The sequence below is a fragment of the Megascapheus bottae genome, chromosome X (assembly GCF_031878675.1).
Source record: "Megascapheus bottae isolate mThoBot1 chromosome X, mThoBot2.hap1, whole genome shotgun sequence".
Taxonomy (NCBI): Eukaryota; Metazoa; Chordata; class Mammalia; order Rodentia; family Geomyidae; genus Megascapheus; species Megascapheus bottae.
This window is the reverse complement of record NC_143547.1, coordinates 42,358,424-42,372,131: the sequence shown is the minus strand read 5'-3', so window position 1 is coordinate 42,372,131 and position 13,708 is coordinate 42,358,424.

Below are 13,708 nucleotides of genomic sequence, written 5' to 3'. Positions count from 1 at the left end.
TAAGAATTGGTGCCAAGTCTGCCTTAAGAAAACAGGACTTCTGCCGGAGTTTGGCCTAGTGGTAGAGTACTTGCCTAGCATGCACAAAGACCCAGGTTCGATTCCTCGGTACCACATACATAGAAAAAAAAGCCGGAAATGGTGCTGAGGCTCAAGTGGTAGAGCTCTAGCCTTGAGAAAGTCCAAGGACAGTGCTCAGGCCCTGAGCTTAAGGCCAGGACTGGCAAAAAAATGAAAACAAAAAAATAAAACAGGACTTCTCTAGCTGATACATTGGTGTCAAAGCTACTGACCACAGGGGCCCAATTTAGGAATAAGGGTAGCTCAGTTCCTCTTTGAATGCAGCCAGGCCTTTAATAAATGACACTAAGCAGGAGACACATAGGACATATCATCAGAGGCCACTAAAGCTGGAAGAAATATCCTAGAAAACTGAGCTTGATCTTTTGAATTCTTCTAACACCTTTGGATGGTTCAGGATCCCAATGACATGTAGACACACATGGGACTAGCATACTTCAGTCCTTTAGTCCATGGTGTACTCATGAAAGCACCTCGCTTGGCCTTGAAACCCAAGTGACTGGACAAAGGAATGAAAGACACTGGAGATCCTCCTTGGAGTTCTACTAATCTGGTGAAGTAAGCTGGGAGAACATGCCAATACAACCTTCAAGACTGACAGAAATGTCACCTAATTACCTCCAAACATTTGAGATTAAGTTTCCAGGACACACCCCCCCCACACACACACACATAAACAAACATCTCTTTTTTATGTGCTAGTATTGGGGTTTGAACTCAAAGCCTAAGCACTAGCTTCTTTTTAAGACATAGCTCTACTTGTGGCTGGGCTTTTTTTTTTTGTCGGTCATGGGGCTTGAACTCTGGGCCTGGGCACTGTCCCTGAGCTCTTCAGCTCAAGGCTAGTGCTGTACTACTTGAGCCACAGCACCACTTGTGATTTTTCGGTAGTTAAATGGAGACAAGAGGCTCATGGACTTTAGTACCCAGGCTGGCTTTGAACCATGATCCTCAGAACTCAGCCTCTTGAGTGGCTATGATTAACTTTTGATTCCTTTGGTTCTCATCTCTCTTCTTTTTTTTTGCCAATCCTGGGGCTTGAACTCAAGGACTAGGCATTGTCCTTGAGTTTTCTCAAGGCTAGCACTCTATCACTTGAGCCTCAGCACCACTTTTGGCTTTTTCTGTGTATGTATTATCAAGGAATCGAATCCAGCGTTTTGTGTATGCTAGACAAGCACTTTATCACTACGCAACACTCCCAGCTCCTCTATCTCTTTTTTTTTAAGTTGGTCACGGGGCTTGAACTCCAGACCTGGGTGCTGTTCCTAAGCTCTTTGGCTCAAATATGGTGTTCCACCACTTTGAGTCACAGCACCACATCCAGTTTTTTGGAAGAACAGATGTTCTGCCACCTGTCTCCTTATCCAAAACCCTCTCTACATGGTGGCCCAAAAGATCATCCATTCTGAGCTCTGGGTATGTCATTTCTCTGTTGGAAAACCACTGCTGGTAAATGTGACCCACAGATTCTATTTCCAGGAATGTATCCAATGTGTGGGATGACATATTCATAGGTCACTCATTGTCCCATTGTAATAGCAAATGATAGGAAATAAACTAAATGTCTCTTAGCTGGAGCATGGTTAATTCTTGCACTGTAAAATACCATATAGGTGAGAAGGAATGAGGTGGCACATTATTCACAGGCTCAGAGAAACCTCATAATGTAAGATTTGGTGAGAAAATAAAGTGCTGAATGATTGTGTGACAGGATACCATTTATGTAAAATAAAGGAGAGAAAGAATATAGAAATGCATTTGTCTACTTGCCTGTTGTGCTTCAAACTTCATTTAATTTTTATCAGTGTGTATTTGTTGTATAAAGTAGGTGGTTTTACTGTGATATTTCCATATCTGTCTATAATGTACTTTGATCATCTTCATTCCTCTATTACTCTTTCTTGTTTTCCCTTTCTTTTTTTCCTATCCACATCGCTAATACTCCCCATTTATTTTTATGACTGTGAAAGAAAACAGGCTTTTTTGTCTCTATAGGTTTGGCTTCCTTCTTTCTTCCTTCCTTCCTTCAGGTTCTGGGGCCTGAACTCAGGGCCTGGCACTGTCCTTGAGCCTATTTTGCTCAAGGCTAGCACTCCACCACTTAAGCCACAGCTAAATATCTGGCTTTTTCTTTGTAGTTTATTATAGATACGAGTGTCATAGACATTCCTGCCTGGGCGGGCTTCAAACTGTGATCAGTCTTGTGAGTAGCTTGGATTACAGGTGCGAGCCAGTGGCACCAGGCTGAAAGTAGTTTATTTCACTTAACACGATCTTCAGTTCTGTCCATTTTCCAGCAAATGACATAATTTCATTCTTTTTGTGGCTGAATAATATTCCAATATGTGTGTCTATGTGTGTGTGTGTGTGCATGCACGTGTGTGCATATGTATATGTGTGTATCACGTTTTCTTTATTCAGTCATCTGTTGTTGGGTGTGTGAGTAGATACAATAATTTGGCTATTGTGAATAGTGCTGCAATAAACATGAATAAACAGCTGTTCCTACAATAAGGTAACTTTGATTCTTTTGGGTATATATCCAGAATTGGTATGGCTCCATCCTATGAATGTTGATGAATGTTGTATTTTCATTTTTTTGAGAAACTTTCAAACTGATTTCCATAGTGGCTGCATTAATATATATTCCTGCCAGCAGTAAAAATGAAGGCTCTCCCCTACCATCCTCATCAGCATTTATTGTTTGTTTTCTTAAGGACTGCCATTTAGACTGGGGTGAGATGATCAGTGTCATTTTGATTTGCATTTCTTTTATGGCCAGGGATGTTGAGCATTTCTTTGTGTATTTATTTTCCATTATTGTACTTCTTTTTAAAAGTATTTATTCAGTTCTATTGACTATTTATTCGTTTGATTAATTGGCTTTTTGAGTCATTTATATAATCTTCATATTATTCTATAGTTGGATCAATACTTTTTAAACTGCCTAAAAATAGTACCTAGTGTAAAACATGTTAATATTTTAAAACCTAATAATGTGGTGGGTGATGGTGGCTCATGCCTGGAATCATAGCTGCTCAGGAGGCTGAGATCTGGGCAGGAGAGTTCCTGAAACAGTTATCATAGATAAATTGCTCAGAAAAAGCCAGAAGTGGCACTGTGGATCAAGTGATAAAGCACTAGCCTGGAGGAAAAAAATGGAGGTGAGAAATAGTGCCCAGGTTCTGAATTCAAGCCTCAAGGTTACCACCAAAAAGAAAAAAAAAATCTAATACCATGCAAAGAGCTAGTGACTCAAACTTGTAATCCTGATTACTGAGGAGGCTTAGATCAAAGAACAGAGATTTGAAGACAGCAGAGGCAGAAAAGTCCATGAGATTCTATCTAATTAGCCCGCAAAATGCTGAATTAGAAACATGGCTCAAAGTGGTAGAGCACCAGCCATGCAAAAGAAGGCCAAGTGAGAGTGGTGAGAATTTGAGAGCGTTTAAGCTTCCCATACCCCCAAAAATCTAATAATGTGGGCTGGGCAAGTAGCTCAGATTAAAGTTCTTGCATAGCATTCACAAGGCCCTGAGTTTAATATTCAGCACTAAAAGGGTTTTAACCTAGTAATGTAAACCACAGTTTTATTAAAACAAACAAATAAGGCAAAATCTCTCTTGTCAACCATTATGGTTCCCTCAACCTTCTCATGTCTTTGAATGTCTCTACCTGAAATGTACACCTGCATTAAGATTTTTGTCACTATAAATAAAACACATTCCAGAATTTCAAATATCTCCATAATTTCCCAATATTGACTCATGTTCCAATGACAATATTTTAGATCTAATAGGGTCTAGAAAAGAGACAATTAGCATAACAAGTTTCATTTTATCTTTTCTTTTGTTGGTTTTGAAGCTCAAATTGTGGGCCTGGGCACTGTCCCTGAGTTCTTCAGCTCAAGGCTAGTGCTCTACCACTTTAAGCCACAGTGCCACTTTTGGTTTTCTGGCAGTTAATTGGAGATTCTCACAAACTTTCTTGCCCAGGCTGGCTTTAAACCTTGATCCTCAGATCTCAGTCTCCTAAGTAACTAGGATTACAGGTGTGAACCATTGGTTCTTGGCTTCCTTGTACTTTTTTCAAATATGGTCACCAAAAAATTCCAAACTGCATAGGTAGTTTGTATGATCTTTCTATTGGGCAGTACTGGCCAATATACACTGTGAAGTCTTCCAGGAATCCCTGCTTGGATTGGACCAACTGAGCTGGTTCCCTTTAGCTAAACTGAAGTGAATCCTGTGGTAGGCATTGGGGAGCTTGCAGGATAGACCCAGAAGTCTACTTGGCACCAAGGCCTGAAGGCAGCAGAGGTCACAGGCTAAGGTCATTGCCTCCATGCTTTCTCTGACTTAGTGCCCCAAGGGTGTAGTTCTGAGGGAGCAACTGTCATGATAAAAGGACTCCAAGAGAAAAGTTGAGGTCTCAGAAGACAATAAAGCCCTGAGGAAATGAAACTCATTTACATAAATAGAGAAATTTACTCTGAACAACACAGAAGTGATAGGCTAAGATCTACAATCAAGTGAGACACTGATGGCTCACTCCAGTAACCCCAGCTCCTTAGGAAGCTGAGATCTGAGGATTGAGATTCCAAGCCTGCCCCAATAGGAAAGTCCATGAATCTCTTCCCTCCAATTAAGAAGCGGAGGTATGACTCTAGAGATACAGCACTAGCTCTGAGTGAAAAAGCTTAAAGGAGAGTCTCCAGGCCTTGAGTTCAAGCCCCAGTACCCACACACACCCCCACACACAAAATAACGTTTATCATCTTACCGTGTTTCTATGAGAATAAATTAACGAATGTGCATCAAGCAAGCATTCTCAGAAAGGGCATAGCTAAATACTAGCGATTGTTGTTTTCATGTGCCCTTTTAACTTATCCCTTCTTGTGCAAGGAAGTGTCAGGCATGGCCTCCCTTAAGTATTGCAGAGGTCTAAGAAGGCCTTAGTTAGACCGCATGCTTTCATAAATTGCACCAGCCTTAGGAATGAGAGCTAGATCCAGGGTCAGCGCTGACCTCAGATGAAGGGCCATGGGGAGGCAATGTTGTCAGAGAGTACATAGATTCCTGAAGCTGGCTCTCATCTCAGGTTACACAGCTGAAGATTCCCCTGATCTTCTAGAGCATCTAGCCCATAGATGCTTCCGAATGGCAGGAGCTGCTCTCATGGCAGGTGCCTTGTTGTAGTGAATCCACCCCAATTTACTGAGAACCCAAGGCTCAGAGTAATGACTCACTGACTGAGAGCCAGGAATCAACCCTAAGCCCCATTCACTCAATAACGCCATTCATTCATATTTCTTATTCATTCATTCAGTGTCTATTAGGTGCTGAAGATACAAATACGAATTAATTACTATGATAGAAAAAAAAATGCCCGGAGAGAAGCAAAGAGGGAGAAACCCAATGACAGCTGGGAAGTGTGTGTGTGTGTGTGTGTGTGTGTGTGTGTGTGTGTGTGTGTGTGTGTGAAGTGTATGCAGGGGGAGGGGGCTGGCAGGCAGTGGCAGTCTCCCAGACAAAGCTGATACTTGAAGAATAAATATAATTTCACTGGAAGTGGAAGGGGGACGGGAACAACACTTTAGGGGAGGGCCTGACAGGCTTAGCACAATGTGGTGTTTTGGGTGGGTGGTGAGAGACAAGATGGCATGTGGTGGGGCCCACAGAGTATGTGGGAGATAGAGTGGGAGGTAGATGTGCCTCCAGTGCCTGGGCCTTGTATGCCAACCCAAGGTGTCTGGACTGAGCTTGGTTACCCTGAGCAGTGTGTGTGAGTGTACTCACATATTATGTGTACCCATAAGGAGGCTCAAACTCAAGGCCTGAGCACTCTACCCCTTGAGCCACAGCACCACTTCCAGCTTTTTCTATGTATGTGTTACTGAGAAATTGAACCCTTGTGCATGATAGGTAAGCACTCTACCACTAGGGCACACTCCATTCCCCTCTCTTAGCATTTTTGTTCAAGGTTAGCACCCTAACCCTTGAACCATAGCTCCACTTTTGTCTTCTTAAGACTCAATTGGAGATAATCTCCTGGGATTTCCTACCCGGGCTGGCTTTGAACTGGCATCCTCATTTCTCAGCCTCATGAGAAGATGAGATCATAGGCATGAGTTACCAGAACCTGATCCACTGAGCATTTTGAGCAGATTTTGTGTTTGATTTTTACAGAGACTATTCTGCCAGTGGGCTAAGTGAGGGGACAGAATTAGGGTGAGGAATACCTAGAGGGAGAAGTCTAGATAGAAGACTTTGGGACCTAGGTAAAAGAAAAGCATAAACTATGTTTGTGTCCCTGAGAAAAGAAAACAAGGACTATGTTCCCGAGACTTGTATATAGATGGCTGAGGGCAAGGACAATGTGCAGGACATCAAGGCCCATTCCTAACCTCTGGCTTGCACATCATGGGTAAAGGAGGTTGCCAGGCCCTGAGAGAAAAACCTGAAAGGGGCAAACCTAGGGCTGGTAACTCCCAGCAGTGCAGTCTGGGCGGCAGAAACCCCTCAGCCCTCCATGAATCCTTGGCGACTTTCTCCATTTTTAGTCCTATGCTCCTCTTACTTTGTCTAATGGTCCCCATCACTTTTCACAAATCACTCATTCCAGTGACCTGGGACCCAATCCCCACTGGATGTGGAATGAAAGCAGAGCCCAGCTAAGAGATGTTGAGATTACTATAGAATTTAGGCGAATGCAATCATATTCAGACAGCTGGACTACATACAGAGAGCTAAGAGGTCACTTTATTTACTGGGGCCAAGTTCCAAGCAGATTTCTCCTGGCACCCTGATTTTCATGAACGCTCTCCCCCTCCTCCATCACACCCAGACAGTGAAAGAGCTGGAAGAACTCAGAGGAGTGGGAAGAGAGGACCAACCGGAGTGTGATTTGCATATGATTTGCATAAGACAATCTGTTCTCTGGTAATTTTCAAGTGAAAATGTTATCATCACTCCCTGAGGGTCACTGCAAGATTTTTCTTTCCTTTGTTCCTCTCACATACAAGCAGCACAAGGGCTGCCCTCTAGAAAGGCCTAATGGGAAGGAGGGGCCAGAGAGGGTATGAGAAGGAGAGCCTATCATGTGCTGGCTGAGCACCAGGCACTGCCATTCCCTCTCTAGGGGCACAGGGAGAGCAGTCCCAAGCATTTCTTGACTGCCCCCCCCTACATACATACTAATAATTCAGGGCTCTTCACAAGCTACCTCACACATACAAGCATTATCACCAAACCAAGGCTTTGCTTGCCTCCCCTCTGACCCTAGGAGGCTACCTTTGCTTTGGGGCTTCCTTAGGACCCAGCTACTAAGTCAGGCTTAGGCAGCTCACAGCACAGGCCTGACTCAGGGGACATTTTCTAATAGGCAGATAATTGCCTCTGTTAATTGCAATTTGATTTTAGCAATTTTTCTCTAAGAGCCCAGAGACCTCAGGCCCAGAAGAAGAAGGTGGCACGGGTGGAGCCTCTATGCTAGGATCCAATCACTCAGATTTTATCACCTGCTAGTATTTCCCCAGGCTCTGCCCAGACACGCAAAGGACAGGGCTTGGGTTGGATAGGAGACAGGATCTGAGCTATACTCATCTTGTTGTCCATTTTGGAGAAGTACTCACTGCAAATGGCTCTGAGTGCCATTCCCCTTCACCCTCACACACACCCACCCCACAAAGTGTTTGGTACTGCCTGTGGAAGGGGTCAGCTGGCACACACTACAAGGCCAGATCCAAAGCTCCACCAGCCAGGCCTGTAGGGCTTCTAGTTGGAGCTGGAGTTTTCCATAGCTAGTCCTGCCCCTCATACCCTTTCCTAGAGCTATCATTATGTCCTCTTTCCTCCATCAGCTAGCCTGCCCTTCAGGGGCCTTCAGAGCTCAGAAGCCTCACTGGCCTAAATTGGCTCTTCTACTCCATCCTATTTCTTGCTTGCTTTTTGTGTGCCAGTATTTATCTTGAACTCAGGGCCTCACAGTCTTGCTTGACTTTTTCACTCAAGCCTCGTGCTCTGCCTCTTGAGCCATAGCTTCATTTTCAGCTCTTTGCTAGATCATTGGAGATTTTTTAATTGGGCTAGTTTCAAATATCCATCCTCACATCTCAGCCTCCTGAGTAGCTAGGATTACAGACATAAGCTACTGGTACTTGGCCTTGCTCTTTGATCTTAATGTGGGGGAAATGATAGGGTCAAACTAGTTAATGTATTGCTTGTTCTTCACCCAGTAACTATTAACTTCTCTATATTCTGGCTTTTATCATTAACCCTGTTGAAAACCAAGCAGGAATGGCCCCTCATCGTGCATCCCATAGCTAGGTAGCCACATGAGGCCTTGAGAGTCAGAAAGGAATCAGATGGAATAGTGTTCCCTAAGTCAAGGGCTGCCTAAAATGGTGCCAGGAGCTTCTTGCAGCTTCTGAATGGAAACTGCTCCATTTGAGGCTGGGAGGGAAAGGGTCCTAGAACGGCAACAAGATAAAGCCTATTCACTGCTCTCTACTCCTACTTCCTACACAAATTGGTATTCTTCCACTGAAGAAGCGACATCCTACGAAGAGAGCATAGCCTCAGATGGACTCCTTGTAAAAAGATGGGCTGGGGATATGTGCTGATGGCACATGGCTGGAATGTTAGGTATTCTGAATGCTGAGATCTGAGGATCATTGTTTGAGCCCAGCCTGGAGACTCTTATCTCCAATTAACCACCAAAAGGCTGGAAGTAGAGTCAAGTGGTATAGTACTAGCCTTGAGGAAAAGAACTCAAAGACAGTATGCCAGGCCCTGTGGGTGGATAGGTTGGAACCAATTCCGGTCCAGTTTCTTGAACCTCAGACTCCACATCTTCCAGCCTCCTCTTTTCCACTAGCTCCTGTGTGCCCAAGGATCCGTTTTGTCTCCCACATGGGGTAACTCCTGGATTAGCTAGAATAACACAGGTTGGTATGTAAGTAGGTGCTTAGTAAATAGCCGTTTCCTCAGCTGCCCCTCCCCTTCCTTCACAAGCAAGGGGAGCAATTATCTTCCCGTGTTTATGCCTGTGTTGCTGGCCTCTCCCCACCCAATTCCTCTGCACTGAGGTGTCAGCCACTGCCTCCTTTTCTACTACACACAGGCCTTCTCTGTTGCTGGTGGGGAGGGTGAGTGGGAGGAGGAAGAGGGAAAGCAGGCGGTGGTTTGAGGCCCAGGGAGAATGTCTGGGCGCCTGCCCACCACCTCTGGCCAGCCACTCCAGGCAGCATGCTCATTAAGCCCGGAGGACCCACAACAGAATCCCAAGCCCCTTGCTTCAGCCCAGCCCCCAGTGGCCTAGTGGAGTAATGGCTGCACAGACAGGCCCTTTGCTTGGAGCTGTGATGGGGGCTAGAGCAGGGCTGGGCAGTAGCCCAGAGAGGAAATAGAGGAGGGGTTGGCAGGGGTCTGGGGCAGGCTGGCCTGTTAGGTAGGGCAGGAACCAGGAGATGTGAGAAGGCTGCAATTTCTGCTTGGTGCTGGGCTATGCTAGGCCTGGTGTGGCCGGGTCCTGCCTGTAAAGAAGGTGTTGACAGAATAATGGGGTGGGAGGTCTCCAGATGCGGGCACTGCAGGGCCAGCATGCTGGGAGGTGACTGCCTGGTACCTTGGTTTGGGGGCTTCTGGGCTCTATTTCTGACCATAGACTTGCTCTGTGTATTTGGTGGAGAGGGGAGGGAGTGGAATCTCTTCACTTCCTTGAGTGTCAGTTTTCTCTTCTCTAAAATGGGCCTGAGGGGTGGAGGGAGGGAAAGTGGGAGAAAAACATGGGAAGGGGTATCAAGGTTTAAAAAGTAATGTACCCACTACCTGATGAATGTAACTGTAACCCCTCTACAGCACCCCAACAATAAAATAAAAATAAAAAATAAATATATAAATAAAATGAGGCTGTTCATAAATAAGACATATGTGGAAGTGGGCTACACTGCCTTCAGAAGAGAGTCTTCCCTCTGGATAAGGGAGGAAGGGAGGTAAGGTAGGAGGGGGGATTACAGCTTCGCTCATCTTCTGTTGCACAATTCCTTTGCTCCAAGAATGAAATGGGGGACCGGGAGTTTGGCCTAGTGGTTAAAGTGCTTGCCTAGCATGCACGAAGACCCGGGTTTGATTCCTTGGTACCACATACATAGAAAAAAGCTTGAAGTGGTGCTGAGGCTCAAGTGGTAGAGCTCTAGCCTTGAGAAAGTCCAAGGACAATGCTCAGGCCCTGAGCTCAAGCCCAGGACTGGCAAAAAAAAAGAGAAGAATGAAATGGGAAGCAAATATGAAATACTGTGAAATTTTCTCAAAGCTGGGTGATGAGGACACAGGTGTTTGCTACAAAGCTTTTGTTGCTTGTGTCTTGTCAATGTGCCTGAAATATGTCATAAAACAATGAATGTCTAGTGACAGCATGATACACAGGATTAGAAATCTTTGGAATATCAACTGTCTCCTGCAGGACTGAAGAAGCTGTTCCTTGAGAAGCGAACCCTTCTCCCAGTACAGACAGAATTCCTGAAGCAGAGGCATGGGTATCTGGGCATTTTAGGCTAAGTATAAAAAAAAACCCTCAAAATTCTGCTAAGTGCAAGCACACACGCGTGCATGCATGTACGCCTATAATCCTAGCTACAAAGGAGGCTGAGATCTGAGGATTGTGGTTCAAAGCCAGCCCAGGCACTAAAGTCCATGAGACTTATCTCAAGTTAACCATTAGAAAATCGGAAATGATGCTGTGGCTCAAGGGGTAGGGCAGTAGCCTTGAGCTGAAGAGCTCAGGAAAAGTGCCCAAGCCCATAGTTCAAGCCCCAGGACTGATAAAAAAAAAAGAAAAAAAATTCCTCAAAATAACTTACTAGGGTCCGGAGTATGGCCTAGTGTTAGAGTGCTTGCCTAGTATGCACTAAGACCAGGGTTGGGTTCCTTGGTACCACATACACAGAAAAAGCTGGAAGGTGTGCTGTGGCTCAACTGGCAGAGCTTTAGCCTTCAGAAAGCCCAAGACAGTCCGCAGGACTGGCAAAAAGAAAGAAAGGAAGGAAGGAAGGAAGGAAGGAAGGAAGGAAGGAAGGAAGGAAGGAAGGGAGAAAGAAAGAAAGAAAGAAAGAAAGAAAGAAAGAAAGAAAGAAAGAAAGAAAGAAAAGAAAGAAAGAAAGGAAGGGCAGGGAGTTTGGCCCACTTGTAGAGTGCTTCCCTAGCATGCACAAAGACGAAAGTTCAATTCCTTGGTACCACATACATAGAAAAGCTGGAAGTGGTGCTGTGGCTCAAGTGGTAGAACTCTAGCCTTGAGAAAGCCCAAGAACAGTGCTCGGGCCCTGAGTTCAGTTCCCAAGACTGGCAAAAAAAAAAAGTAGAAGAAAGAAAGAAGTTCACCTACCAATTTATGTCACATATGCTATCCCATAGACAGGTATGTGTAAGGAAGAAATTAAGTTTTTAAATAGTCTTAACTGGGGGGGGGCTGGGAACTGTGGCCTAAAACAGGCCGCCCCTGTCACCTCCACTGCCAAGCTTGAGAGCAGTGGCCAAAGCCACTGCAGTGACTACCAAGACGACTGGTTTATGCAGCTTTAGTTGTGAATTAGAATCACCATGGAGCTTTGAAAATATATGCTTGTAATCTTAGCTACTCAGGAGACTGAGATTTGAGGATCTCTGCTCGGGCCTAATCAAATTTTCCCTGTCTTGACAGCAAGATTCTGAACCCTAAGTTCTACCTGCTCCTAGACAGCTGGAAGCAGTCATATCAAACTTGTTGTTCATATCCAAGAATGAATTCAAGATCCAGAGTTCTTGAGGAAACCAAAATGAAAAATGCCCCTAGCTACAGGACTGCATTCTAAATCCCTCAGATGGTCCAAGTACAGTCGAATGATTAAGATAATGGCCTTTGTTCACCCTCATGCAGCTGACTTACAACATCAGGGATCAACCTGGAAGAAGAAAGATTCCTGGAAGGTCCAAGAAGGTCAGATGTACAAACATCTGCCATCCCACACTCAGGGAAGCCACTGAACAAGGGTGAATCCATTTGTGGAAGGCCCAGATTTTATGCCACCTAATAACCCCAATCTACTGAACAAAACCTCAAGTCCCAAAGGCTTCCATGCATAGTCCACCTCACCTTGTCACAGTTGTGAAGTTTCCAAACTTGTGAAGTTTCTCTCTAAAAGTAGGGACTCTCCACTTAGGGTCCTTGACTTCGATTGCGGAATAAGAATTTCTGGACAAGCCATAATGGTAAGAAAACTTGGCAGAGCTTTATTAAGTAAGCAGACAAACACACAAAAACCAGACACACTGACAAGCAGAAAGAGAAAGACACACTAACAGAGTGTGGGTGTTCTCAAAGGCAGAGACACATAGATCTCTGACATCAGGGGTATGTACGTGATAAAGGTAGGGGGTCTGACTTAAAGTTATGCAAAGATGGGTATCTTTGCTCTCAATCACTCTAGGTGTTATTACACTTTGTAAGTTCCTGGATGTTTTTTTATGTTTCAGGTCCACCCTTTGATTTGGGGGAGAGGGGTATTTTTTTAAGGCAGAACTGTTCTGCTACCAAACAGATTAGAGATAAGAGTCTCATGGACTTTCCAGCTCTGGCTGGTTTTAAAACACGGTCCTTAGATCTCAGCTTCTTGAGTAGGATTACAGACATGAGATACCAGTACCAGGAAGATCCTAATTCTTGAGGTAAGGAATGCATCTTGCTGTTTCTCTTTGAAACACACAGATAGTACTTTCTAAGTTTGCAAATACCTTATTTCTGAGTTACCCAGACCTCATGTTCCCTAATTTATCCTTCTTCATTTTCTCCTAATATTACTTTGGTCCCTTAATCTTAAAGGAAGTAGATAGATGAATTCTGTATTTGCATTAAGGTTGAGTTTTGGAATTCCTGGTAGCTGTTTACATGTCTCATTTTCTCTAACCTATCCTGCCTCAGACTCTTGAGGCATCCTGTCCCTGTGGTTAGGTGCACTGTCTGCTTCAGGGCTCCAGTTACAGTTTTGAGGGTTCTAGCCAAGTCTGGTGATCTCTAAGCTACTCAAGAGACTGAGATCTGAGAACTAAGGTTCCAAGCCAGCCTGGACAGGAAAGTCCATGAGACTCTTATCTCCTATTGATCATCAAAAGGCCAGAAATGGAGGTGTGGCTCAAGTGGTAAAGCACCAGTCTTAAGTGGAAAAAAATGAAGGGATAACACTCAGGCTCTGCATTCAAGACGTAGTACTGACGTAAAAATCAATTTACAAATCGGGGCCGGGAGTTTGGCCTGGTGGTAGAGTGCTTGCCTAGCATGCACAAAGACCTGGGTTCAATTCCTTGGTGCCACATACATAGCAAAAAGCCAGAAGTGGTGCTGAGGCTCAAGTGATAGAGCTCTAGCCTTGAGAAAGTCCAAGGACAGTGCTCAGGCCCTGAGCTCAAGCTCAGGACAGGCAAAGAAAAAGAAAGAAAGAAAGAAAGAAACTAAGTAAATAAATAAATGTGTCCTTACTCTCTTCCTGCTCTTTGTAGTTCTTTTGCTGCACCTGCTGCAGTGTCCTAATCTTAGACATTATACCCAAGAACCAAGGAACGTTCTGTAACATTCCTATGACCACTCAGTG